This window comes from Diadema antillarum, unplaced genomic scaffold (assembly GCF_040938485.1).
Source record: "Diadema antillarum isolate AM-2024a unplaced genomic scaffold, OU_Dant_1.0 scf00000199, whole genome shotgun sequence".
NCBI lineage: Eukaryota > Metazoa > Echinodermata > Echinoidea > Diadematoida > Diadematidae > Diadema > Diadema antillarum.
This window is the reverse complement of record NW_027271088.1, coordinates 1,468,256-1,484,119: the sequence shown is the minus strand read 5'-3', so window position 1 is coordinate 1,484,119 and position 15,864 is coordinate 1,468,256. Positions and strand designations below refer to the sequence as shown.

The window sequence follows — 15,864 nt, the reverse complement described above, 5'->3', positions numbered from 1 at the left end:
GAAAATCTTCCCCGGGGGCACCTGGGGGCATCCGGGGAACCCCGCAGTGTGAAAGGTCACTCGGTTGAAACCTAGGGGAAGCCTAGGTGAAACACCGATGAAATTTTGGGCAATTTTTACCCGAGAAGCGTCCTGGGTAAACTCCGATAGTTCAACTGGAAATCACCCGGTGGTTCACCGAGAGCGCCCAGCGTGAAAGGTTGTCTCGGTGAAACACCGGGGAAAATATGCAGATTATGTCAAAGGTCATGTTTTGTTTCTGGTCATGCACACGTTTTCAGCTAGCTAGCGCGCACTCGACCTCCCAAATCCACACGTACAGGGTACTACTAGTAATTCGTATTTGTAAACATACACTCGACACTACATACTGTATGTCGTTTCGTGTGCAATGTGGCGTTCACAGTGCGACGGCATTGTTTTGCATCGTGCTGTGCATTGTATTGTTTAATTAGCACGCCGTGTATACATACACAAAGCTGATATAGTGGAGCGGCATAGCTTGAAAAATTAGAGGAATTGTGCATTTTATGATAAAAGCACCAAATTTCGCACACATGTTGACAATTACATTTGAAATAATTTCAGATATTGGGCCATCGAAAATAGCGCCCTCAACGTCCATGGCAGCCATTTCTAAAAATGACCGCCATAAATGCCATTTTTCGTAAAATTTACAAATTTCAGAAGGGAAAATCAATAAGATTTTGAAAACGAGTGGGAAATAATATTCAAAATAAATTCAGATATTGGGCCACCACAAATTACGCCCCCAACGGTCATGGCAGCCATTTTTCAAAATGGTCGCCATAAATGCCATTTTTCGCAAAAAAAAATTACACAGTTCAGAAGGGAAAATCAGTAAGAAAAAAATGGTAATTTCAGAAAGAAAAGTCAACAAATGTGTACATAAATTACATGGAAATATAGATGAATCTTTAGAATTAAACTGATAAGAGATCACGAAATATACAAGAAACATTCAACGCATTCTCACGGGATAACAAACAGAGACACAATGCTCGACATTTTGACAGGATGGCTATGGACCCCCCCCCCCCCCCTCCAAAAAAAAAAGTCATTCATGAACATCACAGGGTAGCCAAAAATGCACAATGGACATTCGAATTCGCCAAAGAGCAACCAAAAGTGCAAAAATGTCTTTTGTGTTCTCTATGTGCAGTCAAGGAAGGACACCTGACTACAGTTCAAGCGTTCAAATTTGCCAAAAGGGATTCGCGCTCACAACTGGTGTATTCACTTTAGTCACCTCTGTATTCAGTATTGTACATGGAACTATTGTATGTTACTGGTTCAAAGATTCGTTTCTTTATGAATGTTGTAACTTCTTTAAATGCAAATTTCACTTTTCTGTTTTTTCACTATTCTTTATGTTTCAAAGGCCCATGTCCATAAAGGTCCACATTACGAGATTAGGTATTAATCCATTATTAGCATTTTTTTTCTTGAAAGTTTGCAAAGGAACAATTTCTAGAGTTAATGCAATATAGATATATTGTTTGATTTTAAACATGATCTTCAATTTATGTACACATTTGTTGACTTTTCTTTCTGAAATTACCATTTTTTAAAGCAAAATGATTATGAACATGGCAGCCATTTTGGCATATGGCGGCCATGGCCGTTGAGGGCAGTATTATAACAATCTGATACAAATATTTATTTCAAACATAATTTTCAAATTGTGTGCAAAATGTTATTGACTTTTCCTTTCGTGAAATCAGGAAATAAAAGATAATGGAATCCATGGTGGCCATTTTGAAAATGGCTGTAATGGCCATTGAGGGCGCTATTTACAATAATGTAATACATAAGCGCAAGATATATTTCAAACGAAATTTTCAAATTGAGTGCAAGATCTCACTGACTTTTCCTTCTAGAATTAGTAAATTCGGAGAAAAGGGTGGTATTTATGGCAGCCAATTTTAAACATGGCTGCCTTTGGCGCTGAGGGCGCAATTTGCGATGGTCCAACATCTAAATATATTTTGAATTTTATTTTCCACTCGTTTGCAAAATCTTGTTGATTTTCCCTTCTGAAATGTTTAATTTTTTTGCAAAAAATTGCATTTATGGTGACCATTATATTTTATTAAAAAATGGCTGCCATGACCGTTAGGGGGCGCAATTTACGATGGCCCAATATCTAAATTTATTTCAAATGTTATATCCCACTCGTTTGCAAAATCTTATTGATTTTCCCTTCTGAAATGTCTAAAATTTATGAAAACTTGCATTTATGGCGGCCATCTTGAAAAATCCCTGCCATGGCCGTTGAGGGCGCAATTTGCGATGGCCCAATATCTAAATTTATTTCGAATGTTATTTCCCACTCATTTGCAAAATCTTATTGATTTTCCCTTCTGAAATTTGTAACATTTTACGAAAACTGGCATTTATGGCGGCCATTTTGAAAAATGGCTGCTACGGCCGTTGAGGGCGCTATTTTCGGTGGCCCAATATCTAGATTTATTTTGAATGTTATTTTCCACTCGCTGGCAAAATCTTACTGATTTTCCCTTCTGAACTGTGTAATTTTTTTTGCGAAAAATGGCATTTATGGCGACCATTTTGAAAAATGGCTGCCATGACCGTTGGGGGCGTAATTTGCGGTGGCCCAATATCTGAATTTATTTTGAATATTATTTCCCACTCGTTTTCAAAATCTTATTGATTTTCCCTTCTGAAATTTGTAAATTTTACGAAAAATGGCATTTATGGCGGTCATTTTTAGAAATGGCTGCCATGGACGTTTAGGGCGCTATTTTCGATGGCCCAATATCTGAAATTATTTCAAATGTAATTGTCAACATGTGTGCGAAATTTGGTGCTTTTATCATAAAATGCACAATTCCTCTAATTTTTCAAGCTATGCCGCTCCACTATATATATATATATATATATATATATATATAAGAAAACTAAGGGACGAAAACAGCAATGCAACAGACGCAACATCGTACAAGGAAGATTCAGTTCAAGCTCCATTTAATTACACTACATTCCTTTATCTTTTAACATTTTAACACTGCTATACTATTCTCATACTATCTTTGCAGTTGTTGTCGTTTTTACGTATACTATGTACAATTCTTATTTTTTGATATCTATTTCATACTTCTTCTTTATCTTGATTACGATTTTTCTCTTGGTTTACATGTATTCTATTCTATTTCTTTTTCTTTATCGGGAATTTAGCAAAGCATTGAATGATACCATTGCTTCATTTGATTATCGTTCTTTACATTTCATTGCTCTTTTCTTTGTAATTCATGCTAGTCGTCATTTTATTTCAGTGGTAATTATTTCGAACGTCCATCTCCTATAGCGATTATAGCTTATAGGGGTTTAGGTCTACATGCCTTTGCACCACTGGCTGCCTTTGGCAGATGTTCATATTTCAACATTCTGCACTGCAATACTTCTCTACAGCACTATCGAATGCGTCGGCATTATCATGCTGCTGCTAGGCAGGCTGTTCCAGACACCTTTTGAAAACACTCTGGAATGTGGAGTGGGCCATCTCGTGGAAAATGAGAAAGGTTCACAACACCCACGAGTCATATACAGCCCATGAACGAGCAAGACAATATCAAAAGTAAACAAGGCCTACGATCTCGACACCATGTACAATGAGCTAGACACTGGGCAAATAAGGCTCATGAGCTAGACGCTATTAGGTAAAATATAGGCCCACGAGCTTAACAGGCCCTAAGCAACAATAACAACAACAACAAAAAGGAACCTCAATCACAACACTGTAGACAAAAAAGACCCACGAACTCGACAGGATAAACAGCGCCATCTAAAAAAAAGTGGTATCAAATCCTGCGTATCTTTACAGGTTGTCCCAATAATTGGATAAGCAATAAAGGAGGTTAATAATGATGGGAGTGGGCAGATTTACCCATTTTCAGGATACATGTACTACTTAAACAAAAACTACAAATCGACGACATATCTATGGAATATCAAAAACTTTCGTCAACTGGCATTATTTCGTACATTGGGCCTATATAGTTTCAGAGATGATAACAAATGTGCATCTTGGTTCTGAAATATTTATTGACAGCCTGGTACGTAACTGCAAACAAAACACTACGCACGCGCATAAAATAAAGAATTAGGGTTTTAAGTATTAGGTGTCATCGCTAACGTGTTAATTCATCATTTTTAGCGTGGTAAAAACTTGTTTGAAAGATGCAAACTGTTTCTCTTGTTCACGATACGAAATGCCATGGACATGGAGTGCAGTTGGAGTGCGTCTCAGTAAGAGAGTTTACTAATATCCAACACAAAGTTTTTCAGGTCATCCGGAGGTGTTAGCCCCTGCGACTTTTGATATACACGGAAATGCCATATTTGACGGACTTCCAATTCCTTTCTATTGTATCTATAGTAATGCTGTTATTATTTAATGAAAACGTAACAGAATAAATATGAAAAATAAAGTGTCGAATTTCGTATATACTGTGTATACGAAATATACAATACCCATCATTTACAATGTAATGTCTTATCCTATGTAATTGACAAACACTCAACACAGGCATTAATGTTGTAGAAAATCCCAACTACAAATCTTGAAGTTAAAGATATATATAGTAAGTCTAGTAAGAAAGTTACCTGTCATTCAAGTTATTTCACGTATTGTTTCTCTACAAAATCAAGATCGACAAATCACTTTAGAAACAATACACATCGATTCATCATATCTTAAGGCTATCTTTTTACATGAGAGAAAGGGAAATCATCATGAGAGATATATAGAGATATGAAAAAAGAGAACACTGCGCTGTGACAAAGTGAATAGGATTCTCGACTCCCAATCGGAGAACCCAAGTTCGATTCCCGCTCAGTTCTTACGTCCTAACAGGACAAAATGTTTTACCTACAATGTCCCTCTCGACCCAGGTGTATAAATGGGTACCTGGCAACGCTAGCTAGGGTATTCATACTGGCAGGGCCCTCTGGTAGAGCGGTGGCAAAACTGAATAGGCTATATCTTGGAAGAAGAAACAATAACAATTATAATAATAACGATAATAATAATGATGATGATAATGATAATAGTAATAACTATTATTATTATCAATACTATTATTATTACCATTGTTATTATCAAACTACCATACAGAAGGATACCTCTAAGCAAAGCTTAATATTTGGGGCCTCACTAGGTACATAAAGAAATAAGTATACAATTTTGGTAACTATCAACATCCTTAACTGCAAGAAAACAACAAACTATTTCACAAAACAAAACATAGCATAGCCGGAATAATTCCGGAAGGTAATGTTTAAAACTGTTTAACAAGTGTTCCACGTCACTGACGCTTTTGAGTATTGCTGGAGTGTCCTCATCAAATACGTCTCATATCTATAGTGCCGGTCTATCAAGCCCTCTGTATTTTTTGTCAGTGGAGGAAAAGACCCTCCTAAGATTTGTAAGCACCTCTGCAGAAAATAATTATGATTACACCACGAAAACTATAATGCATCGATCATTGCTATATCGCTTTTATTAAGCAATGTGCTCGCGTACAACATTACAGATGCTTTTATGTGTGTGTGTGTTTTAGACACGGATGAGTATAATATTGAAGTATTTGATTGCAAAAAAGATTTGACTCCATTCTGAATAATTTTAGATATTTGCAATTAAAGTTGTTAAATACAAAGAAAATAATAAGGAAATAAAAGATACTATTAATCAAACTTTACAAAATTCCTAGTTGCATAACAAGTGAAATATTTATCACGTGAAAGGCTTACTTTGCTCTTTTTGACGATGGAACACATTATCTTTGAGATGCTTGAAAATAACGCTTAAAGGGATTGTATAAGTTGTGGTTGAGACCTAATTTCAGGTTTCTAACATTTTTTGTTGAGATAATGAGAAACCTCTTATGAAATATGAAAGAGCATGTAATTCTATGAGGAATTCAACGTTTATTTGATGAAATTTGGGTTTTGAAATGGCTGAGAGATCCAAAAAAGACAATTCTAATAAAGTGTGGGACCCACACTTTATTACAATCACTTCGTGTTACTTTGTTTTTGGATGTTTCTGTCATTCCAAACCCGATTTTTATCAAATAAACTTTGAATTCCTCTTAAAATGGTATGTTCCGTACTATATCATGTGTTTTCTTGGTATCTCGCAAAAAGTTAAAAGTCCAATTCTCATCTCCACCAATACTGTACCATCCCTTTGAACCGTTTTACGGCAAAACTCTTTATTTGGTAACCAGCTTAGAAGCACTATACACTGATGATGGTAGGATTAAATCAAAGGTTGTCAGCTCCTGCGACCTTTCTAATGACATACGAATATCTCTATTGTGTCTATATGTTTTGCACAAACTAGCTGAATAGATTAAGAATGAAATGAAATACTAAACTCTAAAATGATATAATAAATACGTGTATGCATACACCATGATTTCTGCAATTCAGTAATATAAAGGAATATTGCATCATATTTGAATATTTTGAGATTAGGATTTAGTTCTATCGCAGATGACCGGGTACTGACAGATAAGAGTGGGCAAGCTATTAGCAATGTTAGCTAAGATGTCTTTATGACAAGCGTCATCAGAATGAATTGGTTTGATAGGCCTTGTTCATGCGCCATAATCTCCACAAATGCAAGTGATACAGAATAAAGAGGAGAATACCTCTGCCATGTCTGCGGATTTTTTTGTTTTGTTTTGTTTTGTTTTCAAAGAGAGAGCAAATTCACTCAGATGCACCAACTGCATGAACTAGGGCCCAGCGCAGATGCACGAGTGAAATTTCTAGCAATCTGCTGGCCTACGCAGAATTGAATTAAGCGAGATGTTCATTTGTCAGAGATGCCAGGGTATGGTCCCACAGAGATGCAATCGACGAAACGTGTAGTCCTAGAAACCATGGCAGCGATTATGAAACTGTGGAGAAGTTTTGCTGTACCTGGGGGTCACTGATGGCTGCCTGCCAAACTTGATGGCGTAATTGAGACATTGTCAGTGAAAATGGCCAGCGCAAAACCCATGACAAAGGGGGGGGGGGGGGGAGGGGTCAAAGCTAGCTGAGATGAAGATAGTAATTTGCAAATTGGATGAGTAGGGCATCACTAAACAGTGTAGGATAAGAAGAAGAAAACAGAGTTTATAGTCTGTAGGTCTCGTGCTGGAGTAGCTTGTTTTGAAAACATGCAAGCTGAGATGGAAGAAGAAGAAATTACTTTAGAAAGTGTTACATCTCAAGCTAGTTGGCAGAAAACCTATATAGTGGGAAACCATGAAGAGCATAAAAGGAAACAGTTCAAGGGAAAATCTAGAACATAGATCAAGGTTGCAGGAAAGTTTTGAGACTGGCCATCGAAAAAAAAAAAACTTCCAATCTCAAAGTGTGGGAAAATGAATGCTAATGACGAAACACAAGGATTAATCAACATTTTCTAAATAACCCACAGTGCATAATATTCCGCAATTATCTCTTTGAAAGTACACAAGACTAAGTTGTCTTCAAGAATTCATCTTGCATGGCCGGGATGATTCCTTTCCGGAAGGTGATATCAAACAACTCTTCCACGTCACCGATGTTTGGGTATTCGTGGAGCGCCCATTTCAAGTACGTCTCAAATTCGTTCCAGTCTACCATGCCGTCGTTGTCCATATCGATGGCGGAAAGGGCCTTCTTGGTGTCGGAACAGCGATAGCAGGAGAAGTAGGGCGCCATGAAGCCGTTGTAGAAAGAGTCGAACTGCAGCATCTCGTCTCCTTTTCCTTCTTCTGTCAGATCCCACTCATCCCAAATCTCGCGGACTTTAGCCAGCAGGTTCTTGGCATGTGGGCTGTTTACTTGAAACTGATCTATGGCATCTCTCATTCTCTCGTCCATCTTTCCTCCAGCTCGATCGAACAGCAAAGCCAGACCCACCATACTCATGTACTCTTCCTTCCTACCATATAGATATCAAAAAGTTGAAGAAAGAGACTTGTCAGTTTTACCAACAGCAATCAGTAAGTCAGATTGAATTAAATGGCAAAGTTCCTGACAACAGATATAGTGTATGGGCCTATTTAGCAAATCAATTCTCTGCATAACTATGATGAACTTTGCAGTGGGTTTTCTCACCTGCCAGTCCGCAGATCTTCAAGAATCAGCTCTTTCATCTTGTAGGCCAATTCCAAGGTGAACTGTGGATTCTCTCCAAAGAGGTCAACTAATCTCTGAAGGATCATCTCCTTGCTGGACAGGGTGGTGATTCTCACAGGTGCCTTCTCACCAAAGAACTTGGCCAAGTCGAACTCTTCAGGCTGAAGGTCGTAGACGAAATCGACTGCGCGCGCGCCGAAAATCGGCTGCTTGATGTGTGGGTCTGTCCCTGTTGTGATTTTGGTGACGTTGATGGCGGCCTGACGAAGGTAGGGGCAGTTGTAGTTCTTGAGGACCTTCTTGTTGCCGAGGCGAATAAGATTCATCAAAGTGACGCAGGATGAAGCATTACCCATAGAAGCGCCTTCCGCGCAAACGCTGGCCCAGATGCCGTTTGCACCATCCATCAGAGCCTTTAATGTGGATTTGATTTGACTGAAATTAATCGGAATTGTCTCTCTTTGCTCGACTTGAATATAGCAAACTGTCTGGTATCATGATTAGGAATGCACATTTATACACTAATTACCACTTTTTCATCTCAATTCAATCTTCGCAACCTTCAGAGTCAACGATTTGGATGGAAAGCATCTTAACAGTGACCGAAATGATATGAATTCATAGTGATTTATTGCCTTGAATTAAGTCTAGAATGCAGATTTATTCGACTAGAGGAGATACTAAATAGGCGTTTTCACATCAGCCCGATGTTTCGAAATAGCGCGCTATTTTCTGACTTGGGAAATTTTCCCGATAGCGAAATAGCGCGCTATTTGATAATGTGAACACAAATTAGCGCGCTAATTGTATCGCTCTGATCGAGAAAATTTCTCGAGTCCAACTCGGGAAATTTCTGAAATAGCGGGATAGTATAGCGCGCTATTTGATAATGTGAAAACGACTCGAGAAATTAGCGCGATGCATCCCATTATGCCTAGCGTGTGTGACCCGATCGATCGAGGCAAACTGCACACAAATCATGAGGAATTTTTGAGAGGGCACACACATTACTAATGCTGTTTGCACATACTCGGCTGTCGAATTAGCTCGACAAAAATTCGGGCTGATGCGAATAAGAAATGAAATAGCGCGCTAACTCGCAATCGCGAAAAATGTCTCGAGCTTGGATTTATATCGGGCTGATGTGAAAACGCCTATTGAGTCCACCTTATTGCCAATATGTCGATAGCTCAGGACAATATTCAAAGATGCGCTCCAGAAAGAAGCCAAAAAATTGTTTTGGAATTTTTATAATACAGTCGTAAGAACTGAAATTTTGAAAAATAAATTTTATGTATTGTGTTTAGAGTGATTTACCTTTGATAATATGGTAAGACTTGAATTGCTTCCGCTTATGCTGGCTGATTTATTTTTTTTTTCCTTTCACAACATGGCATACAAGGATACAAGGATACTTCTATGTAGGACATTGCGCTATAATTCAGAAACATATAATACATTAAGGTGGATTGAATAAAAACGATTTAAGGAACCATTACCTGCATGCAAAATCGTTATCGTTAACGAATACTTACGAATCTCTCAGTAGACTATTTGATTTGGATGACGGGTCTATGGAGCCTGATTGTAGCCCATTTTAAAGAAGATTTGCACTCCCATCCATCAAGTCTAACATACAAGTGTATTTATTTTACTTCCATCTCCAGCGTTTTGTTTGCTTGAATATTCGACTCACCTGTAGCGCAGTTGCATCGCAGTAGCCAAACTTTTCATGGACATGAACCAGTAGATGTCCCTTCCACTTGTTGTCGTCCATGATTTTGCGGATGTACCGCGCCCACATACCGCACTCCTCGGGCAGGGATTTGCCTCTGGGCTCCTCAAACAAAATGCCGAAAGGACGTCGATTTGGCGGCAGTTTGGCAAGGAAGGATACCACCTCAAAGAGTCGGAAAGAGTGTTTAGCCATGGCGTCGGGTATATCTCTGAAGTTAAACATCACCTTGGCCTTAGAACTGAGGTTCTCATAGCACCAGTTGTTCCATTTGCTGAGCAATGCGCACATGTCGCGTATGGAGAACTTGTTGAAGTCATATACAGAGTCGCCCAGGTCCACCTCAAATATCACGCTGTACAGACCGGCTTGCTGGAGTTTTCGGATACCTATGGGAACGCTTGTAGTGTCCGGTATCTTGTCTTTTGTGCCTGTTCAATGAAAAAAAAAAACACGACACAGCAAAACAAAAGCATGATTCACCACTAACTTGACAAGTATAGCTCCTGATTCTTGATATCTTTGTAGGTTACATCGACTTGTTTCTGGCGTTTGTTGATGACAATTAATATCATTCCCCCTGCCTTCTGAAAGAAGCAAGCTAAGTTCTCTTGTCATCATGCGTACAGGTTAAATATTATGTTGATTTTTTTCCCGTTACATTTTCTTTATGGGGACTACATCGTTCTGCACAGACATCAGAGGCCGCAGCCGTCTTTTCATCCAGTGATGGCAGCACTAAAACTTCAAAAATTCAGAACTTTTGGACGGATCGTCTGATTTTCCTCAAACTTCCTCTGATGTGTTCAACTGATATTACTGCATTTTCTCAATCCTTACGTATAATGATGAGGGTGAACTCACGGTCCTTTAAGTACAAATTGGGGAATTGATATGGGGATCCCCCTGCTCGTGATATACAGCGTTACCCTTGAGAAATCTCGTGTTTCTTGATAACATCGAGTTAACTTCATTAACTTCAAGTGCGATTACACAGTACTTTACTCCGAGCTTATCTTCGAAGTTAGCTTAACTTGAAGTTAAGGATCTTCGTCTGAACCAACTATTATTTGGAGGCTGGACACCACATTCTTTTAAAATTCAGGCCGACTATATTTTCATTTTTTTTTTTGTTTTTGTCTATACATTGAAAACAAACTATAGCAAACAAACAAAAACCTGTGGAAATTCATAAGTCTTTCTTTGATGATCTTTGAACGGAGTTTAAGCATGGTTTGTAGGTGATTTCAGCAAATACTGGGCATCGATTCAACGATTCGACCATCAGGTTGCATCTTCAATTTCAATTTCACTTTTATTTTCATATTTCTCTTTGACAATTGAAATACATGAAATATAAGAATATTAAATAATACATAATATCCAGCTAGGGTTAAGCATAATTACAAAACGAAATAAATGATATCCAGCGAGGACACATACAAAGAATATTGCAAACATTATAGTGGTCAATCTATGAAAGTTGGAATCTGAGAATGAATGCTAAAGAAATTTGAAGGAACATACTTAAAAGCAAGCTTGTCGAACCCAGTTAAAATCGAGCTACAGATTGAAATGAGGAGCATGGGTGCAACCGAGACATAGAGAAAAAACCCACAAATATACAGGGATACAGCGAATTCTTCTCGAATGCATGTTTGGGGGTCGGATGAGCCACATGCTGCAAGTGGATGAGCCGTTGTCATTCTGGCAATAATAACAATATGAGTCAATGTATAATGACAGTGGTATAGTTCAGACAATATTAGAAAATTATACATTTCGTGCCTTCAGAAGAGACTGGGAAGTATTGAGAAATATCTTGGAACGGACAACTTGTTTACTCTTCCTGGTAACGAACGTGATGGAACGGGACTAATTATGATCTGCGCGTGTGTTTCATTGTGCTGGTTCAAACCGGTTCAGACATTGCAGTACATGTATAATTACTAAGTGAGAAAAACAACACGTAATGGCCCGAATTCACGAAGGTCGTACAAAATGAAACCATGGACAAAAACTATGGAGCGCTAAGTGTCGCATGGAATATTTCGTTACGAAATTGGTAATTTCGTCGACAAAATGACCGTTTCGTCCTCTAAATTATCTTTTCGTTTCGTGGACGAAATGTTCATTAGTTATAATGTTGTCATTTCGTTAAAAAAATAATCATTTCATCGACATGTATCAAGAGAACGAGAGGGAGAGAGAGAGAGAGAGAGAGAGGGATAGGGGATAGGGGAGAGGGAGAGAGAGAGTGAATGAGTACAGTATGTTTAACGTAGCAAAATCATAGAAAAGAAATAAAAAACGAGGTAGAGCCTGGACAAAAACCAGCGGTAAGTAGTATAGTCGCGATGCATAACATCACGTGATGCAGTATAAATACGAGATATTGGCCTAGAGATAGAAGCACTCTGAGAGCGCAGAGCTCCGCCAAGCCGCTGCATTACTTTGTTCTTCCATTATAGAGATCAGTGATTTCCGACCATACGTGTACATGCTGAAAATCACTCGATTTCCCAATGTAGAATGCCTTTTGTTACTTCATCAACCCTCAACATACAGTACCAGGCCTGTGATAGGCCGTGGGACGACCCCGATTTTCGTTCAGTTTCGTTGCAACGCGAGGTGCGTTAAAATATTTTGGCTTCAAAAGATGGGTCGCGTCGTTGAATAGAACCGTTCGATTTGAACGCCCTGTAGGCCTAATATTCGGAACCATCGCACTCATAAACATTATAGGGGAATTTACACCTACACCAATTACAGACTCGAGTTTTGTTCGGGTTACAAAACTCGAGTTTTTTGCACGTGCGGACACAACCCCCCCCCCCCAAAAAAAAAAAAAAAAAAAAATCAGCGCGATCAGCGCGATGCTTCTTAACTAAAGAAATTTTGCTCTTATTTCTGATAACGGGTGAGAAATTGCTGATGCTGAACAGCAAATATGGTATGCAATTTTTACTAAACGCATCCCGAAATTGACTAAGAAATAACTGCTTGATCTTTTATTTTATTTAATTATTTTTCCATGATAGTCACAAATGACATGGAAATGAAACAACAATACATATAATTACAAAACATGCAAGGAATATAATGTATACAGTGGCGGATCCAGGGGAGCGCAATGGGCGCACACTCCCTTTATTTTTGGTTAAAACAAAAGAAATAAAAACAAAAAAATGGAGGATCGAGGGGTGCGTGTGCCCCCTTTAATTTTGTAAAGGCACCCCCTCTTTGCCTAATTCCTGGATCCGCCTCTGATATAGTATGTGACCATGCATCATAAAACTAATAAAAAGTCCAACGACCTGATTTTCCTTTAGAATTCAACATTGAGTGAAACGGGTCAACCAACTCAGCTCTATAGGCCTATATACAAGCTTTTTGCATTTTCGGAAATAACAATTATTCCTCTTCAATATATCTCTAAATTTGGAATCATTATAACAAAGGGAAGTTGTCCAGTGTACAGTTTTTCGCCAAAACTCTATTTTTGGGTCTGACGAAGCTTTCCCGGCACTATCCTAGAATTTACGGATTGGGAGCGAGAGAAACCCTTTAAACACTCTCAAATATGATTCTATTGATGTTTGAAAGAATGATGCTATTACAGTGAAAGTTAGTATCAGTCCTGAATAGATCGCACTCACTGAGTGTGCAAACTTTCGTTATCGTATGATACCCTTCAAACATTCTCCAATTTCTACTGATTTTTTTTTTCCCAAAGGATGATGCTATAAAACGAAAGTTAGCATCAATTATGAATAGGCCGTACTCAATGAATATGCAAACCTTCATTTTCGTATGATATAGAGGTTGCTATGTATATAAATACGGGATGGATCCAGAAAATTCTGTTCGGGGGGTGGTGGTAGCGCAAAGCAGTTAATAATTCACGTGCCACTTCCGGGTATCATCAGCAGACAAGCAAAAATATGGATCCCATGCGATTTCTTCATGCACACTTTTATATATAAAAAAAAAAAAATTACGGAATGGCGCGCCCCTTTTTGATTCTATTTCTTTTATTTAAAAAAAAGACAGCGAACAAAAACTGGGAAATGTACATAACTTCTATAATTATGTCCTGTTCTTATTTCAATATTATTCACTAACATGCAAAGCAACTATATAGATATACATTTTATTACATGAAAGAAAGAAATAGGTCACAATGCCTGGTTGTTGAAAAATGAATACCTTCAGTTATCTCGGAGAATGCCCACAGACCTTCGGGATCCTCCCTTTCTCTTTCAGCTGCTTGATGAAAACATCGTCCACGCGGGTCATGTGGGAGAAGGAGGCCACGACGGTGTGTTTAAAGCCGCACTTTTTCGCCTCTTCATAGATCTCCCACTTGTTCTCCAGGGTGTGGCCCGTAGTTGCCCACAGTGCTCTCCCGGATCGAGTTGTCCAGCACGAAAAGGTCCAAGTCGCGAAGAACTTGATATTTGTCAATTGCTTTGGCAACGTCCCTCTCGTACACAGTGTCCAGAGCCTCGACTTTTGACGACGTTTTACCCATCTATATAGTGACAAAAACGAACAGTAAATGAAGTTATGGTTGAAAATGATTAGTTTTTTTTTTTTTTTTCAATGCCAACGTTAGTAAGATAGGACATTTGATGAGCGCTTTTGCCCTAATTCTGATCAGCAGATATAAAGCCCATGCAGCATATCTGGGCCAGGTGTACCAGAAAAACAAAATCGCACGTCATTTTTTTTCTCAAATTGCAATTACGAGTTCAAGATGAGGACAAACTGTCGACGTTTAAACATCATGCCTCCCGTAAGAAAACAAAACAAAAATAAAATAAAAGCTGAAAAATATATTTGCAAATCTACATTCTAGCATCGATCCATTTAGACAAAGCGTGGAATCTGAATGAAAAGACAGTACTATGGCTAAAACTTAATGTTTAAGGAGCCGTACATAGGCTCTATGAAATTATAAGCTGCCATATCCTCGAATGGTACGTAATTTCAGAATGATATAGTAGGTGAAACCCACAGAAACAAATCCGAAATATTTATGATGCCCTTTTAATTGTGTCCGTCCCAGTAATGGTTATGAATCATTATCAAAGAGCTTTGACCATAATATGTATATTTTCAAGTTGGAATCATCTTTCTTTTAAATTGGCGTGAAGTTTCTATCACTATGAAAACTGCATGTATACGCAGAGCGGATATCTACAATAGCCTCCCCTAAATACAATATAAACGAACATGTTTACTACTGTACTTTCGAATGAAATAACTCTGTAAACTTCATTACGCTCTGATAATATGCGGCAAGTTAAATTCACATAGATGACCGTGATGTGTTTGACAGCATACCTCGTTTCACTGTTGTAAAACAATTCCAAGTGTGTGACTGTGACGTATAGGCCTATCACCTGAAGTCAAAAGGCTTCTATACGGAGAGCGTGGCTGGCGAAGAACTTCGAACACTGAGTAAAAACTCAACTGACATGAAAAATGGTCTTGCCTTCGTGGTCCCACCACTGATTATTGAGATTGCCCTAATCCGCGCACGCTTTTAAAAATCAAAGTTGAAGGTCTGCACACGGGGCTCGCTTTGAGATTACAAGAGTATTTTGGATTAATCCTTTGTAAGGCAATATAACATTGTGATAACAATGGGACCAGTATATATGGACACACATCCGTCAATAAACTGCTATTATGTTCCGACCGCAACATTAGGCATCGATATTGAAATTGAAATAAGGAAATTATCATAGGGGATGTAACTCAGTTAACGGGGTTTTCCCCAGCCTCATGCGTACCCTTAGACATAATGACTCTTGATATATCATGACTTCATTCTTCTCAACGTAAAAAAGAAAATGTACTTTATAAACAAAATAACTGATTACTAAATACATACATGCAACCTTTACCATAATGATATAACATTGATTTGTATCTCTGTTGATAATTTACCTGTG

General features: G+C 38.4%; 1 pseudogene; it reads right to left on the bottom strand.

Moving 5' to 3' along the window:
- Positions 1-7,100: 7,100 nt before the first annotated feature.
- On the bottom strand, positions 7,101-15,490 carry LOC139723770 (uncharacterized; annotated as a pseudogene).
- Between the last annotated feature and the right edge of the window lie 374 nt (positions 15,491-15,864).